Source organism: Chelonia mydas, chromosome 28 (genome assembly GCF_015237465.2).
Source record: "Chelonia mydas isolate rCheMyd1 chromosome 28, rCheMyd1.pri.v2, whole genome shotgun sequence".
Taxonomy (NCBI): Eukaryota; Metazoa; Chordata; order Testudines; family Cheloniidae; genus Chelonia; species Chelonia mydas.
Window position 1 is genome coordinate 2,199,599 of NC_051268.2, and position 19,404 is coordinate 2,219,002.

The window sequence follows — 19,404 nt, forward strand, 5'->3', positions numbered from 1 at the left end:
ATACCCCACATCACACCCATCCACACCCCATCCATCCCCACCAGCACCCAGCCCTCTATACACACCCACCTCACACCCATCCACCCCCCATTACCACCCACCAGCACCCAGCCCTCCATACACACCCACGTCACACCCATCCACACCCCCATTACCACCCACCAGCGCCCAGCCCTCCATACACACCCACGTCACACACATTCACACGCCCATTACCACCCACCAGCACCCAGCCCTCCATACACACCCACCTCACACCCATTCACACCCCATACATTCCCCCAGCACCCAGCCCTCCATACACACTCACGTCACACCCATCCACATCCCCATTACCACCCACCAGCAGCCAGCCCTCCATACACACCCACCCTCTATGTAGCCCCCATCCCCACAAGAACCCCAGTTTCATTCATACCCACCCACCCTTCAGCCCCCCTCAGAAGAACTCAAGTGCCCCTCGCACCTCGGCCAACCCATCCACGCCTTGTCCCCTCCACTCTGCCCACTAACAGCCTACCGCCGCTACCTGCATACCCTGCCCCTATCCAGACCCCCCGTCCCTGACTCACACAGCGTCGACACCCCCTTGGGCTCTCCATCACCCACCCTCCCCCACCAGCACCTGTCAGGGCAGGTACCATTAGCCATGGCCCCCAGAGTGGTCTCCAAATAGAAACGCTGAGCCGCTCTCCACCGCCTGATTGGTGCTCCCACGTGCCTATCACACCAGCTCCGTTCTCCGATTGGTGTGCAATTCACCTCCCCCTATTGCTCTTGAGCTACCCGTTTCCACCGGGAAAGGGCGTTTAAATGTGCATGCCCTGGCCCGTGTCAAGAGAAGCTGGGGCCGTGATTGGAGGCCAGACCCACATCCCTGCCCCCCCACTCTAGCTCACCTCTGCCTCCGCTCCGCCTCCTCCCTTGAGCACGCTGCTGGGTCCTGCTTCTCCCCCCTCCCTCCCAGCGCTTGCGCCACAAAACAGCTGTTTCGCGCGGCACGCCTGGGCGGGAGGGGGGAGAAGCAGGACCCAGCGGCGCGTTTCGGGGAGGGATCCAATAGGGGCAGGGAGGAGCAGAGTTGGGGTGGGGGGGACACGAGCACCCACCGGGGCCGACAAAAGTTGGCACCTGTGCTCCCATGTTTCTACTGTGACTTTTAATTTGGAATTTTTAATTCTACATTTTTCTTTGTACTTTCATAGCAGATGTTTATTCTGTGGGATCATGTGACTTCCCGTCAGGCTGATTTCCTGGCCTGGTGTCAAAACTTCTTCATTTGCATTTGATGCACCAATGGGGATTGCCGTTCTCCACTGTTACCTGTTACACTCCACTGGCCTTTCAGTCCAGCCCTTAGTGTTTTTTCACACGTCACTGCTTGTGTGTGGAACTTGGTTCCCAAATATTCACTAAGGGCCGTATACGATCTCCTGTTAAATCCTTCTCAAAGGCAAAAATCTACTGTAACTTTTACTGAGCATAAGAACGGCCATATTGGGTCAGACTAACGGTCCATCTAGCCCAGTGTCCTGTCTTCCAACCGCGGCCAATGCTGGTGCTTCGGAGGGAATGAACAGACCAGGTCATCATCCAGTGATCCATCCCCTGTCGCCCATTCCCAGCTTCTGGCAGCCAGAGATTAAGGACACCCAGAGCATGGGGTTGCATCCCGGATCATCTTGGCTAATTGCCATCAATGGACTTATCTTCCAGGAACTTATCACATTCTTTTTTGAACCCAGTTCTAGTTTTGGCCTAATGAACCTCTATAACCGCAAGATGGCTCGATGACCAGAAGAATTCAAAACTCATGAGTTATACACCCCCAAGTCACGACATTTAAAAAAAAGAAAAGAAAGAAATGCTACTCCGTTCTTTTTAGGTGCCTTTTTGTTCCAGAGCCTTTCGGGTGCAGGAGGCCCAGAGTAGCAGCCTCAACCCCTGGGGGAATCTTGGCCTAGCCTCGGACATTTCCTGTTGCCTCCCCACGTTTATTCCTGTACCGAAGGCCATATCTGCACTACAAACCTATGTTCATTCCAGTCCCGACAGCGTCCAGTCTCTGCAGTTAGTGTGTCACTCGGGCTTGTGCCCGCTTGGCTCCTTGGGCCAACGGTGAGTGCACTCACCAGGAGCCTGTGTACTGATGCAGAATGTGGTGCATTGTGGGTAGGTATCTGTAGCAGATCGAGCACTGACAGCCATGGCGCCTCCTGCTGGTCGTCTGGAAATTAGCTATTTCCAGCCTCGGACGGTGTCTCGCCTGCTGCTGGCCCCGTGTCCCTCCTGGACCCCGGCGCCCTTTACCTCAGGGTTCTGCCCACAGCAGTACCCCCACACTCTGGGTCTCCCCTCCCAGGGGAACCCCCAACCCTCTATACCCACCTTGCCTCAGTGGCTACTGCCAGTCATCATCTAGCCCCATTCTCTGGGGCAGACTGCAGTGTCATGGCCACTCATCACAGGGAAGGGGGTAGGACCAGCAGCCTCTGCCTATCCCCGGGCTATACCTCTGCAGCCCCAGGACCTGCTTAGGCCCTAACCAAGGCCTCAGCCTGGGGAGTTGCCAGGCTGGAGCTCCCCAGCTCCTCTTGCCTTTCCCCAGCACTGTTCTGCAGCAGGTACCCTCAGCTCCCAGGCAGCCAGGTCCCTCCCACTCCAAGGCTGGAGTGACACTGACCCAGCTCCTCCCTGAGCCCTTATATGAGGGCCAGGTGTGGCCTGATTGGGTGCGGCCCCAGCTGTGGCTGCCTCCCCAATCAGCCTCCCTTTCCCCCCAGGAGCGGGGTAACTGCCCCACTACAGTATCCCGCTGTGCAACTCACCACTGCCCACTGCACTGTATTTTGGGAAGTTTTGGCAATGCCTGGTGGGGCCCAAGCAGGTTGCACAGGGGTGACTGGGAGCATGGGATCAACTAGCCATAATGCAATGTTCACCATCCCATAATTTTAAACATCTTCCATAATTTTCACACCTTTCCCTCTGAACCCCACAGACAGACCCCCGGAGCCTGCACCGCTGCCCTATTGTTACAAGCTTTGCAAGCCCAGGGTGCACAATCCTGCAGTGTTTGCAGGAATAGACGTGGGGGAGATGACAACTCCGTGCAGAACAGATTGCTGCGGGACACAGCGACAATCGATGCAAGCGTGATGGTGGCATTCACCGAGCAGCTGCGGATGGCAGAGCTCCGGTTGTGGGCCCGAGAAACAAGCACCAACTGGTGAGATTGCATCGTCATGCGGGTTTGGGATGACGACCGGTGGCTGCACAGCTTTCGGATGCACAAGGCCACGTTCCTGGATCTGTGTGCCGGACTCGCCCCAGCCCTCCAGCACAGGGACAGGAAAACGAGACTGGGACTGACAGTGGGGAAGGGAGTGTCGATCACACTGTGGAAACTTTCAGTGCCAGACTGCTACCGGTCAGTGAGAGTCTCGCAACAGAATACACGGTGGGGTAGATTTATCATAAGGCGTTAATAGATATTGTAAGAGACGGTTCCGTGTTAAGTGGCCTGTTAATGCCTCTCCAGTCAAAGGGAAACTAGTGGGTTACAGACTGTTGTCTCTTACAACTCCGGGTAAAGGGAATTGGAGCAAGAACTCGGATCCTTTCCCTATCCGATTCCACCGGGATCGTGCAGAAGCCAGGAAAGTTCCCCACAATAGCAGGACCAACCCCCCTTTGCATAATTGGCATCATGAACAGGATAGCGTCTGTAGGCTCCACCCCATCAGTTGACTGGTTGAGTTCTGGTAGCACTGGCCAGGCCCAGCTGAGAACCTACAATGGTGGAACAGAAGAACGACAGGTCCAGTTTGCTGAACTTCAGTGCTAATTATCAGACAAGGCTGGGGCATTACGACAAGCCAGATCTGAGCAGAGAGAAGTTTTTTGTCGGCCAGAGAGGTAACAGACCTCAGCTTGCCCCCTCCCAGCCCCATGGAGCCCCTGAAAAACCAGCCTTTCACTCCCACTGCCGTGTGCAGGGACCCCAGGGGGCTTCGTTTGGAACTGAACTGGGGACACCAGCCTTTCGTAACAGACAGCTCAAGTTCGGACTATTTTTAAACACTTGTTTCATAGCATCACAATCGATACGATTGTGTCAGCCTTGCAGGTTGCCATGGGTAAAACTAAACAGCTCTTCAAATACAAGTGAGGGGAGATCAATCACTTGTCAGAGTCACTGCGCCTAGAGGAATCCTGTTGTTACATTCCTTATGTCCTGGCGCTTTCCTGTGGCCTTTTCCTTTCCCTGCCATCAGTGAAAAGTTTTGTTATTTTGCACAAAAACTTTATTTCCCCGGGAGAGACCCAGGAGCCGGAGCTGCCTGCGTGTAGCAAACACCCAGAGGAGGTGACAGACGAATACCCTTAAGACAAGCTGGCTTATCCCCACAGACCCCAAGGACTGGAATCAACAGCAGCAACAAACCCTTGTGTGTGCAGCGGGAGCTAACACAAACCTTGACTTTAAAAGCAGCTGTCTCAGCTAAGGTTTGTCATTGGGGTGATTTGTCTTCATTTCCCTTCTCTGAGAGGAGCGGTGCTTACCCTGGGATGTAGCACCTCCCTCCCCATATTTCAGCCGTTCTGGGACCCTGTCTCGGCGTAGAGCTGACAGATTGCCTCCTTCCCATCCATCCTGCTCACTAGAGTTGCCGGAGTGAGTCATTTTGCTAGTACCTGCTACACCTGGGCACCCCTGCTTTGCCAGATGCATTGGTGGTATAGTGGTGAGCATAGCTGCCTTCCAAGCAGTTGACCCGGGTTCGATTCCCGGCCAATGCAAGGCTGTGTTTTGTCCTTGTCTGGAATTGGCTTCATTTCAGTCACATTGTCTTCGAATCACATGGTCAACGCCATTGTCAGAGAATTTATGTCCCAAATCCCAGCAGGTGGTTAAAGACACAGTGGGGGGTTGCAAGGAACTATAGAGCGAGCGGTAGGAGTCGTCCTTGTGTCTAGAGCCCTGTGCAGATACACAGTTTGTATCCACAATCTGCAAAAATTGTCCGCAGATTTGCAGGGCTTCACCGGGCACCTGTGCCAAGCCCCGGACCACCAAGCATCCTCCACTTCGTCCCAGAGACTTCCTGCCCCAGAGAGCCGCGGATTTACAGGGCTTTACTTGTGTCATTTGAGAAAGTCAGAAACCGTGGGGACATGCATCTGTATCTCCTTGTCTTCAGTAACGAGGAGTCTGGTGGCATCTTAAAGACTAACAGATTTATTTGGGCATAAACTTTCGTGGGTAAAAAACCATGACTCCATGCATCTGAAGAAGTGGGTTTTTAACCCACGAAAGTTTATGCCCAAATAAATCTGTTCATTTTTAAGGCACCACCGGACTCCTCATTGTTTTTGTGGATACAGACTAACATGGCTACCCCTCTGAGACTTGTCTTCGGTGTTATAATTCCAGCTGTTGGAGGTGTTTGTCTCGTGCTCATGCATGATGGGGAGAAAGTGGAAATATAAAGTTTTGTGTCCATTTTTGGTGCTGCAGATTCTCTTGTGTTACAAAAATAAGGATGTAAACAAAAGGGTGTAAAGGAAAAATAAAAATAAACCAAAAATTGTAATACAGTTAGGTAAGCAGAAGAACGAGGTTAAGCCAAACCTTTCAAAATAATAATAGAAAGGGGGGAGAGGAAGAGCTCAGGTATGTTGAGATCCCACCTCTAGTTGAACTCAGATTGCTAGAATTAAAGTTCAGACCATTACGCTGTAGCCTAGAGGGCTAGTTTACTCTTTATTATATTCAGCAGGAACAGGGGGCACCTACAGGCCTGTATCCTGTAAGACATTAGCATAAGTATTGTAGGCCTGTGACCCTTGGCATGCCATAGATAAATGGCCTGGCAGTTACCCTTAGATTTAGGGGACCTAGGAATAGCTTACTCAACAGCAGAAGTTGGGAACTAACAGTACCGGGCAGGAACACTGAAGTGACCCTGGGCTTGGACATTTTAGGATAGAATCGTTGGCAGATATCAAACCATCAACTCGCCTGAGCAACTGGTGGTGTGGGTGATAATGAGTTAAACGGCATCAATATGTATTAATAGGTTAACCTATCGGATAGGTGCACCCCAGTCTTATGAGGGCGAGGAAGTTAGATTTGGACACAGAAGGCTGGGCACGAGAATGAATATTCATGGCAGCGCTCAGGCCCTATAATAGGGCAAACCACCGTGTTGAGGGGTTTGCTTTGCATCCTCTGACCCTTCAGCTCTGTTGTTATCTACCATCAATCTTGGGCACTGAGGAACCTGGACCGTTGGACTCATTGGGCAGGCCAGAGACAGGGCTGGTCCTTTGTCTCTCATCACCAGGTCCTCAAGGAAGGATGTGAGTACGTAAGTCCAAGTTCATATGCAAAGAATGACACTCCCGATATCCCCAATCCTGGATTCTTGCTGTCTGGGCCTGTGGTTTGGAGCTTTTCTGTCTCTTTTACTGATTCTAGTAAAAATCACGACGGCTTGGCTTTGCCCTCAGTGCGAGCATCCTCGCCGTACCCCTGGAGGTTCCCGACAAGAAAGCGAACGCATTGGTTTTAGTTCTGTGTAGCCTGAATCAGGGACAAGAACCTGACTACCCTCAGCTCATTAGTCAGGACCAACTGGCAATCAATGCAAGGATTAACCATTAAAACCGGTCAGGCATCAATGTCATAGGAAACCTGCCACTGCCCCTCTCGCTGTACACCTGTGATGCACAGGATTGAGTTGGGACAACCTCTTGGCTTCAGCCACTGAGTGTTTCTTTGTGCTCCTAGTCCCTTTCTTGCCCCTTCCTTGGTATTTCTCTCCTTCACTCTCTCTGCCGTTCCCCTCCTGCTCTCTCTTCCCCTGCACTTTCTCAGGAACTTGCCCCACAGCATTTAGGAAAAGCCAGAGATTCTATAATCTGCACAAGTCAGAGGGGATGGGACCCAGTTCATAACCACTCACCAGGAGAAAATGAGCCTTTATGGGGAACTATGTCACACAACGCACAGTCAACCTGTGGAACTCCTCGCCAGGGGATGTTGTGAAGGCCAAAACTATAACTGGCTTCAGAAAACAATTTGATAATTTCATACGGGATAGGTCCATCGATGGCTATTAGCCATTGATGATCAGGGATGCAGCCCCATGCTCTGAGAGGCCTCAGCCTCTAGCTGCCAGAAGCTGGGAGTGGATGACAAGGGAAATGGTTTTGTCTCGCTAAGTTACTGGCCACAGCAATAAAGTGAGTGGAACCCAAATCCCTTTTCAGAGCCCAGGCACACGGGGGAATCATGGGGCTTTTCGGTCCTTAGGGTCTGGCGCCGGCGAGTGCATGCTGTGTTTCATAAAGCTTTAGCATCTTGCAAAGACGTGTTATCGCCGCAAGCGAAACCAAACCAACCAACCAAACAAAAAAAGATCAAGACTGAAATGTTCTCCAGGTTCCTCGTCCCAACCTGCCGCCCGTTCGGCTGCGGATGCAGCTCCATCCCTCCGTCCCCAGTAGATGCCGATTCCCTCCGCCCCAGCTGGGCAGGGTGTGAAGCCCTGTCACTCTGCCTTGCCTAATTCCCCGAACTCTGGGGGACTTCAGCTCCTCTGTGCCCCCAGGGACCCTCCACCCCACTCCCGACCCAGCTCCTACTTATCCCTGGGGCTTTCTCCCAGCAGAGGGACATCGCAGGGGGCTGGGTCCCTGTTTGCCTTTGCTCTCTCCCCGGCACAGTCCAGGGCAAGGGTCATGGATTCTTCCTAAAAGTGGGGGCCAGGGGGCTGGGCCCATGGCAAAAAGTGGATGGGCCAGGCCCGTCCACTTTGAAAAGTGCGAGGGCCTTGGCCCCTTGGCCTCCCCTGTTCCGGCACCCCTAGTCCGAGCACCGTGGCCCTGGGTGGAGCTGCCATTCGCCTGCCCCTCATGCGGTCTCAGCTTTCTGTTACCCCAGCATTTCTTCTCTCCATCTGCAGCAGCACCCCAAACCCATTGCACTTGCCTCCTGTCCCCTCAAGGGGGCAGTGTCTCTGCAGTGTGAGCATCACCTGCAGCTCCGCTCTCCAACACCGAACGACTCCATAGGCGCGGGAAGTAGGGGGCACCCCCCAGCCCCCCCCCAGACCTGGGGCTCCGCTCCTGGCCCTGCACCCGCCCCCAGCTGTGGCCCCAGCCTTGGCCACCTTACCCCTGTCCGCGTCCCCCGGTCCCGGAGCCACGGCCCTGCTCCCAGCCCCAGCTGTAGGGGGCAGTGAGGGGTGCAGACAGCAGTAAGGGGGGTGCAGCTCAGCACCCCCACACTAACAGCTGTTCCAGCTCCCCTTTTTCTTGGCATTCAGTCTGTGCTTTGGCAACCTTTCCCTCCTTCTCCATCATCAACCGGCATCCCAAGAGGCACAGGGCACAGGAATCTCCACAGAGCCAAGGGGATTTAGGAGCACAAACCCCACTGACCTTCCATGAGACTGGCGCGTCCCTCCTGCAGTGAACAGGAATTGAGCTTGTGCAGGGAAACCCCACCAGATATTGAGTGCAGTGCCGTAACTAGATCATCACAGCTGGGCAGGACAAAAGACACTGGAGACACGAAGGATTAAATCCAGGGCCTAGTGTAGGCAGAGCTCGCACCCTACCGCTGAGCTACGCGGCCCTCCCAGTAGGTTTCACCCAGCGTAGCACCCCATGGGCTTTCCCCATGCCAGCATCTCAACCCCCTTCCCCAGCCTGGGCAGCGCTTTAATGCCACTAATTCTGTACAGGCCACGGCAAAGCGAGAGGCCCCTCCTGATTGTTTAATAGCAACTGGTGACCCCTGGGGATGCTTTACTGTGCAGATTAGAAACGGCAGCCGAAACAGCCCACTCCCCAACACAGGGTTCAACCCAGCACAGGAAACCCTCTCTGCAGTCTAATTACTCGAGTCATCGTTCAGTCATGCACAGAAGCCTGCTGCCGGGGGCGTCACATGCTCGGCTCCCGCTCTGTAGCTATCCCAAGGGTGAGAATACCAACATGATTTCTCCGTGTTCGCACTTCCCCGGCCACTGCTGCTGCTGTTTAGAGCAATGAGTGATGCATTTTCCCAAGGACTAAACAACCCCCGACCCTGCTTTGCTCAAGCGGAATCGGTTACTGTGTCCTGATTTTTGCCTGGCCTAGTAAGAATTGACTTTTGTAGCTTTTAAATTTGGAGACTTCAAGCTCTGTGTTTGTGGTGGGTGTTTTACTCTCACCCTTCCGAGCACACACCAAAATACTCATGGGGCTCTAAGGAGGGAGAGTAGACCCAGGTCCAGTGGCGGGGAGGAGGGGGGGAAAGGGGGGTGGCGGATGGTCAGACACTAAACCACAGCAACAATAACCTGGATGCTCCGTAGTCAGAGGGATTCAAACCTGTGTCGGGAGACCCAAATGGATTTTTTTAAGAGGGGGGCCTTAGCAACTTGGCCACCAGAACTTGACACCCAGTTTTCTCACTACGTTGCAGTTGTGTTCTCTTGGGAAGTCACTTCTAGCCATTGATATTCCCAGCTGCCTTGCAGCGTCACTGTGTCTATTAGTTGGTGGTGGTCCTGCTTTGAGCAGGGGATTGGACTAGATACCTCCTGAGGTCCCTTCCGACCCTGATCTTCTAGGATTCTATGAAGAACAAGAATTCTTGGCTTGCAAGTTCCCTTCTGTCCAGAGCATGATTAGAGGGTGTTGGGGGTCAGTGACGTTGCTGTAGATAGTTGTCAGTTCTCCAACTTGGGCATTTAGACAGTGCCTTTCCCAGTCATATCTCCAGCACACCAGGGATTTCCATAGCAAGGGCCAGGCTTTCCTTTGGAACTGGGATTGCCACCCTGGAGTAAAGTCAGCCTCTTCTTTCATCCCATATGTTCCATGAAATAACAACAGCAGCAGGAAGAAAGAGGAGAGTCATGATCCCACTTTCAGGGCAGAAGGTAGCCATGTCCCATTTGCTATTTGCATTGTAGGAGAGAAAGTTCCAATGGAATTTAATGCCCCTGGTCAGAGAAGTGACACAGAGAGATTTTGCTATTCAGTGACTTGTGCAAAGAAAACTGTGTTTCTGTATGAAATCGAGGAGGGAAATGAAAGCCACACGGTGGCACCGTAAGCTAAGAAATGAGCGTGACGGACTCAGAACTGCTCCCCGGGAGAACTGAATTCTCCCATTCACCTGGGACTAAGGAGACATTTGGTTCTTCCAAGGAGACATTGGGAAATCGGGACATTAAGTCAGACCTGGGGGGTTCAGGCTTCTTTATCTCTCTGTAACAAAGTGACCTTGATCCCCAGGAAGGGAGAAAAGGACTGGAGCTGCCTTTAGTCACATGCTGGAGTCTCCTGGGTAGTGTTATCAGACCTCCAGGTTTTCCCAGACATTGCCAATAAGAGTTAATGTCTGGGTTTTCACAAAGCAGATGTAGCTCAGAAAGAGCCCTGATTGGTCCAGTTCCCGATTGGCCTTCCCCTGCATCCACAGCTGATTGGTCCATTCCCCTGCATATGCAGCTGTCGGATCCCACCCATCCAGGCCCTGCTCCCAGCCCTGCGGAGGGGGGTTCTGCAGGGATGGCTGTTGCTGCATCCTCTGCTTGCACCAGCCCCTGCCACCGGGACAGGGAGTGACACCTCCAGTGAGTACCCCTGCCGCAGGTGCCCCCTCCAGCAGCCCCAGCACCCTGCACTGTATCCCCACTGTGATTCACCTATTTTTCTCTTACGTGTGGTAATGGGGAAAGACTCATTTATTTGCTATTCTCAGTTTTGTATTTGTCTTGTATCAGGTGTGACAAACCTCTGTCCTTGCCTCCGTGGGTCCCGCGTTTCCTGGCGGATTTCGCTAGCCTCAGAGGCTCACTGTGACCCTCCATGTAACCCTTCTCCCTCTAGAGACAAGGGTCACAGTCTGCTGAGCCATTTTCATCATAAGCCAGCGAGGGAGGTGAGGAGAAGTTATCCTTCCTTGCACAGTGTGACAAAGTGGGACTGTTCTTAATGTTTCCTCTGAATAGTGTGGGGGTGCCTCTGTTTCCCCTATGGAGTTCTTAAGTATCTAGGGGGCGGGATAAGGGTGTATGATCGTTGCAGAGCCCTAGAGGGCAGGTGTGTGCAGGGATCTGGACACAGAGAATGGCCGACACCCTGTTTCCTGGCAACTGATGGCCTGGGCCCTTACCCCCCCTGCAAGGTGAGAGCTAAAGGGTTGGAGAACAAAGGAATCTGGTGACCTCCTGGCCCGGGAAAGGGACAAAGCCTAGAGCAGGGCAGGGCTGGAGGGAGTTTCAGTTTGGGGCTGGCTGGAGACATGGAGTGAAGTGCAGACGGGGTTGTCTGGCTCACTGCCCCCCAAAATGGACCCAGCTGAGGGGTCCAGTTCTCTGCACCTACAAGCTCTGTTTTAGACCATGTTCCTGTCATCTAATAAACCTTTGTTTTACTGGCTGGCTGAGAGTCACGTCTGACTGCGAAGTTGGGGTGCAGGACGCTCTGGCTTCCCCAGGACCCCGCCTGGGCGGACTCGCTGTGGGAAGCGCACGGAGGGGCAGAGGATGCTGAATGCTCCGAGGTCAGACCCAGGAAGGTGGAAGCTGTGTGAGCTGTGTGTCCTGCAGACAGGCTGCTCACAGAAAGGAGACTTCCCCAGAGTCCTGTTTGGCTTCGTAGGGAGCAGTTCCAGAGCATCGCCCAGGGACTCCGTGACACACAGTCTCTGTTGTCTCCCAGTCTCAGTGATTAATCAGGGGGCAAAAGGGGGGGGAGCCCGGGCCCACCCTCTACTCCGGGCTCCAGCCCAGGGACCCTACTAGTATCAGCTATGGCAGCTGACCTTTTAGAAACATGACATGTACAATTCCCTGGGCTACTTCCCCCACAGCAGCCCTCACTTCCTCAAGCTCCACTTCACCCTTACCTCAGGGCCTCCTTCCTTGTGCCTGATATGGTGTGTACTACTCAGCCTCTCCAACAGCACAACTTCCTCCCGCAGCTCCTGACATGCACCCCCACCTGACTGACTGGGAGGCTTTTAACTAGTTTCAGCCAGCCCCTGATTGGCTTCAGGTGTCCCAATCAACCTAGCCTCCTCCCTGCCTTCTGGAAAGTTCTTAATTGGCCCCAGGTGTCTTAATTGACCTGGAGCAGCTGCCATTTCACTTATCCTGGTACCAGGGATTTGTTTAGCCTGGAGCTAAAATATCTATCTCCCACTACTTTTCTATAGCCATCTGGCCTTGCCCCGTCACACAGGCTTTTTTAAAAAAAAACATCGATCTAATTAATGGCATGTTTGGTTAATTGGTTAGCTGACTAGCTAACTAGTGATTTCAGAGGAGGAAAAGTTTGCATAGATTCCAACTGAAGATTTCTCCAAGCAAGACTGGGAGGGAAGATGTTGCTTTTGACTCATCAGACTGTATAGATTTGGTGATCAAAGACTCTGAGACTCACATGAACTCCACCTAAGGTTTGGGGTAACTCTGAGTTTCTTCTCACTGTGTTTCTGTGGGGACTGACCTGTTTGGATTGAAGTTTTCTGTACTGATGTTTACGTATAACTGTGAAGATAATGTTGGTGGATTATAAAGTAGCCACTTGGTGTTGTAGAAATTACATTACAGTGGTTTATTATTCATGTTTCATTAGCGTAAGATTTTATAAAGCTGGCACTTAAGAATTAAGTTTATTCCTTTTGCTCTTTTGGGGACTTGAATGTGGGGAGGTTGAGCCTGTGCTATCCTGGCTGAAAAACCTTAGAGACTATATGCTGGGTCTCCAGGTGTTTTTCTCTGGGTTTTCTTTACGCACCAGAGAAGGGCCATGACATAAACTCTAGGCCACCCAAAGGTGACACTGGCTCAGAGCTGATCAGCAAGAGGGTCTGAGTTAGTGTTAAAATCACAGCTTTCCAATCAGGGACTCATGCCCCAGACCCCCATGTGACAGGTGGGGATAGTCACCACTGTACTGATGAGGTAGGAACTGGCAGCTGCCCCTGCACCACAGGGATGACGGGGTACTGTGACTGCCAGGAGATCCAGCCGGGAGGGGGTTGCTCTGGGCTCTGCAGGGTGGTTTCAGCTGGGAGAAGGGTGAGACTGGGGAGTTTGTCTCTCATTTATAGGAGGCTTTGCCAGCAGGGAGGCTGTGGGTCCCATGTTGGGGGGTATCAGTGGGGTCTGAGCTGGGGCAGCAGCAGGGGGGCAAGATGGGAGTTTTTTACTTGATCACAATGAAACGGCAAAACCTCTCCCTGTGCACCAGCAAAAGACAGACTCTCCTGTGTAGTAGGAAGAGAGCCTGAGACAGAAGCCCTTGTATCAGGGGTCTGGTATGAGGCCTGAGGCCTGGGCTAAAGTAGTGTCAGAGCTTTACTGATAGAAATCAAAGACAAGCTGTGGGCGAGAGGCAGGCCTTGCTCACAGAATCCGGCAGGAACAGGGCTAATATTGCAGAAATACACGTTCCTAAGAAATGCTGGGCACAGAGCACTCACGCAAACACATCCCGCTATCAAGTGGTACCAGAACATCCCGATATCAAGGATGGCACAAAAACATTCCCCAAGGATAACGGGACCACACTGACCCCTCCTCAAAGATAAGGTCAGGATGACAGTACGTCATGGAGATGTTTTGATCGACCCAACATGTACAAGGTGATGGGTGATAACTAGCCACGTCAAGGGGCAGTAACTAACTGTGTCAGAGGGGCAGTACGTAACTTGTTTGCATCAGGGTATAAAGATGTATGTCAGAGGGAGTGTCTTTGTCTACCCTAGGGAGGAACGGAAAGTCCCACTGTCCACTGAGCTGGGCACACGTCTCAGGGGTCCGGTAGGGTATGCGGGATACTAGTCCTGTGTTTTGTCGACAATAAACATGGCCTGGTGCCTTCGCACCTTAACGGATCTTGTGGTCATTGGGCGGTTCGCTGGAGGTCTGCAGTGCCGGCTGTCTGCGCAGAGCTGGGGCAGCACACAGGGAGAACACACACACGCACACACACACACGCACAGCCGAACATCTAACCACCCCGACGTGACATCGACCCCTGCACTGATGCACGTTCCCAGCGTTTCTGACTTTCTCATAGTACACGATGGCAATTCCTACAGCTACTGTATAGTCCTGCCCCCACCCCCCGTTTAACGACCTGCTGGGATTTGGGACATAAATTGTCTGACAATTGCGTTGACCATGTGATTCGAACACAATGTGAACAAAACACAGCCCTGCATTGGCCGGGAATCGAACCCGGGTCAACTGCTTGGAAGGCAGCTATGCTCACCACTATACCACCAATGCATCTGCTGAGAGATACTCTCCATGGTGCTACTTGTGCGAGCAAAATGACTCATTGCCACACAGCAGGATGGATGGGTGGGAGGCAGCCTGTCTGAGCCCAGACAGGTTCCCGGTCCCAGAGTGACTGAAAGATGGGAAAGGGCCTGGGGAGCATCTCCGGCCTCAGCTCTTTTGGGGGTAGATGAACTGAATGCAGCCGCCAAGCCTGGGTCTCTCCCTAGGGAATAAAGCTTCTGTGAAAAACACTAGGGCCAAGTCTACACTACAGGGCCTATAGCTATGGTACCGTAGCTATGCTGGCATAACCCCATAGTATAGACACACCCAACAGTGATGGCAGGGGCTGGACACTGTGGCCCAGAGCTGGGCTCCTCCCCCTGAACCAGGCAGGAGCAGCAATGCACAGCTCTGCACAGCAGCAGCTGCTCTGGGCCTGGGATTATCACCGCCAGAGCAGGACTGCTGGGGCAACTAAGACATGACCAGCCCCTGCCCAGGGCTCTGCCTCACTTCCCGACCCCAAGTCTGTGCCTCTTGCTGCAGCAATGGCGACTCTGGACCCAGATGTGACTGATCCCCAACTCCCATCTGCGAGGGCCAAAGGAGCAGGTTCTCCCCTCCACTCCAGCCATCTAACTGCTCCCCGCATGCTGGGCTGGGAGGGAGTCACCGCTGGGAGATGTCACTGGTAGGTGGGGACAGGGGCAGTTACTGGGCCTGAGGTGACCCCAGGGAGTGTGTGTGACAGTCTATTAATCCTTTTACTGGACAATGTCAAAGTTTGTGCAAAGTATGCCTTGTAAGATATCATTTAAAAGCTCATAATTTGCTGATATTATGTCCTGGTCAAATATGTCTGGCAACGTTATATGTGAAGTTATAAGATTCTACTGCATGATATGACTAAGACAATTTTGGAGGAAGGTCGCAAACAGTTGTCCAGAGACAAAAGGCTAGCCAACGCCCCAGCCAGGTGAAAACAAGATCACCTGAAGAAGTGGCCTTTCATCAGCAGAAAAGAGGGTATGGGCAAAAATCTGCATCTCGTCAAAGAAGCAGCTTGAAGTTCCTGCCCAAACAGACTCGTAGTGGCACAGCTGTGCCGTTGTAAGGTGCGCAGTGTAGACATAGCCAGAGACTTTGACTTGAGTTCACTCCATTTGTCGAGTTAGGTGTTAGCTGTGTTTTACTTTTATTTCTTTGTAACCAACTCAGACTTTTACCCCTCATTACTTTTAATCACTTAAAATCTGTCTTTCTGTAGTTAATCCACTTGTTTTATTGCTTTATCTAGACCAGTGTGTTTGGACTGAAGTGTTTGGAAAACTCCATGTGGGATTGTGCACATCATTTTATATTAATTAATGATGGACTTTCTATGAGCGTGTTTTATCCAGCAGAGTGTTAGGCAGTAGAAGACACACATTTCTGGGGGAAAGTCTGGGACTTGTGTCGCCCTGCAGTGTGATTCAGAGTGTCTGGCCATAGCACTCAGATAGTATAATGGGCTGACTTACATGCTGTGTGTGAGCAGACCATGGGACGATTCTGTTCTTTACTGAAGTCCGGTACTGAAGTCAGGTTTACTGGCCTGTTATTGTCGAGGTCACCCTTGGAGCCCTTTTGAAAAACAGGCGTCACATTAGCTACCCTCCAGTCACTGATTTAAATGGTAGGTTCCAAAGCACAGGTCGCAGTCCTACAATTTCACGTTTCTGAGGTCCTTCAGAACTCTTGGGTGATACCATCCGCTCCTGGTGACTTGTTACTCCAACTGAGTAGCAGGGCGGTTGCTAGGAACAATGAAGGTGCTGGTACCAGGGGCCTGATCTTCATTTCCCATTCAGCCCCTTTCTCTGGGCAGAGAATCTGCCCCAGCTCTGGGCTCCTGAAGCCTCTGCCACCCACCCAGCACCTCATGCCCCATGGCTCAGCCCTGGCCTGGACTGCTGCTGCTCTCCAGAACATGGAAGGAGCAGAAGCAGTGCAGGAGCCTTCCCTGGGGCCGCAGGCCTGAGGCTTTGGGAGAGACAGATTGTCTGAGACATCAGAGCGTTGGAAACCCTGTAGCCACCCCCTAAATCAGGGGCCTCTTCCAGCCCTGAGTCTGAGCTGCCAGGATCCCTCCCACTGAGCAGAATGCCCACAGATTACAGCCTGAAAACAGGCATCTGATGCTAACTCCTGTTCTCCCTGCATCACAGCTGGGGGTCAAATGGCCCCTCCATTGCTATAGGGTGAGTGGGCATCATGCCATAGCACTGTGCAGCCATTCATGGCATCAGCACTTCTACCAGCAGCCCTGTGCCAGGCACAAAACCCAAAAACCCAAATGTGCAGCAGGTCCAGCTGCAGCTGGGAAGCCAGGGTTTGCTACCAGGCAGCTCAGCGTCTATGTCCATTCCCTGTCCAGCCCATGGTGCTATTTATACCACTAAACGCTGCATCAATCCCAAAGCCCCCTTTCATCAGCCCTAGAAATTCATTTAAACTTATGTTTGGCTCCCAGAGAAATAAACAAATGTGTCTGTGAACAGAAGGGAGTCGAGTTCAATCGCTTGTCACCATCAATGTGCAAACCAGGAGCCTGTTGCTTTGCATTCCTGATGTGGTGCCATCGTATGGCCATTCAGTATCAGTCCCTGTTATTAAATAAATGTGGGGTTTTTCCCCACAAAAACATTATTTTCCTGCTAGAGACACAGGCGCAGATTAATTTACAAAGGGCAGGTGATCCTGCGGCAGTGCTAGAGGGAGAAGGGAACATTTTCAGCATCACTAAATGAATGTGTTGTGCTTCCCACACACAGAGAAAGTTAACAATCATTGGAGCTACCAACGCACTTCACAGAATGAAACAAACACCTTTACGTGCAATGGGAAGGGTGAATTAAATAACTCTAAAATATGTTCTGGGCAATGCGATCCACTTGGTACAATCGATGAGCTACATAATAGATAAAGAAGTTAAGAAAGATGTGGTTAAAATTAATTTGTTGTGCCTTTTACACACACACTCAACTGAATGACTTAAGCTACCCACATGTCCACTTTCTCTTGGCATTTTTAGTTCTGAAGGGTGTCTGAATGTGTCCAGAATGCTAGAATGAGGCAGAGTAACTGTGAAATTATCGTCACAGGAATCAGTTAAAAGCTGGGATTAGGCGAAGCGGAGATGCACACGCAGCCTATTGCACAGCTGGTGAAGTGACAGCGACACACTCCCGCCGGGGCTGGTTGTGAAAGAGAACGAACTCATGTGGGGGCTCTGGGCAGCTGCCCTGTCAGCGCATCACTCACCCGGGAGGTGTTTCACAAAACCCAGCACTTCCCCTCTGGAAGAGAAACACTCCCTGCTGTCACCAACTAACTTTACTCTCCTTGGGGTGGTTTGTCCTCGGGGACCTGGTGCTCTCTGGGAGGTCCATGGTGATTCTTAAAAGAGCCACTGGGGGTCAGGAATCTTCCCCATGGAAATCTCTTCATTCCTTTCTCAGGGGCCACCTTCTGAGCCAAACCCTGGCTTTGGGGTTGGTTTTAGGCTGGCTCTCTCCTGTCTTGCTTTGCGGTGGCTTCTTGACCACCTTCTGGGGCTTGGCAGCTTTGACCTTTTGGGGTCTTTTCTTTGCCGTTCTGGTCCCTGCTGCAGCCACCAGTTTCTTAGGGCTCTTTGTAGCCCTGGGCATGGTGGCCTTTCTGGGGATCCTGGCAGCTCTGACCAGCTTCTTGGGGGCTCTTTTCCTGCTCAGAGCCACTGGCTTGTTCTTGTGCCTTGTCCTGAGGGCCCAGCTGCTGCTGGCTGAGTGCGGAGGAGCCAAGGTGCTGGGGACTTCGGCCTGCCCAAGGTGTCTTTGCTCGTCAGACTCCTGAGCCCCAAGTGCATGTGGTTCTTGTTCTGCACAGCACAGCCCTGGAGAACACGGACCTGCGAGTGTCCGTCATATTATACCTTTGTTTAATCCATGAAAACATAAACTAGAGCCTCAGAGGACTGGAATAGATTTCAGCTGATGGACACGTTTGCTCGGTGTTTGTACATTTCAACGGGAAAAAGAGAAGGAGGACTTGTGGCACCTTAGAGACTAACCAATTTATGTGAGCATAAGCTTTTGTGAGCTACAGCTCCCTTCATCGGATGCAGGAAAGATGTTGAATGTTTAAATTCACTTCACATCCCCGCTCAGTGGGACTCGTGAACATACTGGAGATGTATGTTCATTAAAAGAAGCAATTTCTTAGGGAGCACCTGGATTTGAACCAGGGACCTCTTGATCTGCAGTCAAATGCTCTACCACTGAGCTATACTCCCTACAGGGGAATATCATTGAATTTAGTGTCTTGAAGATTATGGACACACCTTTTCTCAGAGCACTGCTCTTACATTCTCAGACATGGGTGGTTTTAAAAATGGGGGTTTGTTAAACAATATCACTGCATGTAAACACCACACCTGCGCAGTCTCACCAGAGCACAACTATTACTGATCTGGGACCACACCCTGCTCCCCCGCTCTGTGCCCTCTAACCTCACCAGCATTGCTCCAAACCCTCAAAAACACAGGGGACATGTAAATAGAACCCATTAATCCCCATATCATTCATTCATTCATTTCCAAATAATGGCATTCTGACCAGGAGCACAGAGCTCCCGGGAGTGTCAGCCACGCCCCTGTGCCCCGCAGCAGAGTGGGGCTCTTGCAGCGAGCAGGGGCCATAAATGCATAGGTCCCTTTTTCATATTTTGCACACTTGTGGTTCAGTGGGAGAATTCTTGTCTCCCATCCAGCAGGTCCGGGCTTAATTCATGGCGAGTGCTGAGCTGAGTTTTAAGCTTATGTAAGCAGGGAAATGGTCCCGCTATTGTGGGGAACTTTCCTGGCTTATACACTACCCTGGTGGAACTGGCTAGCGAAAGGATCTGAGTCCTCGCTCCCACTCCCTTTACCCAGAGGCCTGCCTGACCTCGAGGGCTCCCCTTCCACTCTCCTGTCTGGCAGAGTCCTTGTAACCCAAACAAGGCTGGGCCCAGGATTCCTGGGGGGCTCGACCCACAACCTTGTTGTGGTCACTTAGAACAGGGCTAGGATGTCCCC

The 19,404-nt window shown here is 52.1% G+C and overlaps 3 non-coding genes across 3 annotated transcripts; 1 reads left to right on the forward strand and 2 right to left on the reverse strand.

Annotated features, from left to right (window-relative positions):
• Positions 1-4,731: 4,731 nt before the first annotated feature.
• On the forward strand, positions 4,732-4,803 carry TRNAG-UCC. Its single transcript has one exon. It is a non-coding gene; the product is annotated as a tRNA-Gly (tRNA).
• Positions 4,804-14,240: 9,437 nt separating this feature from the next.
• Positions 14,241-14,312, reverse strand: TRNAG-UCC. Its single transcript has one exon. It is a non-coding gene; the product is annotated as a tRNA-Gly (tRNA).
• A 4,237-nt stretch (positions 14,313-18,549) lies between these two features.
• Positions 18,550-18,621, reverse strand: TRNAC-GCA. The gene has a single exon. It is a non-coding gene; the product is annotated as a tRNA-Cys (tRNA).
• Between the last annotated feature and the right edge of the window lie 783 nt (positions 18,622-19,404).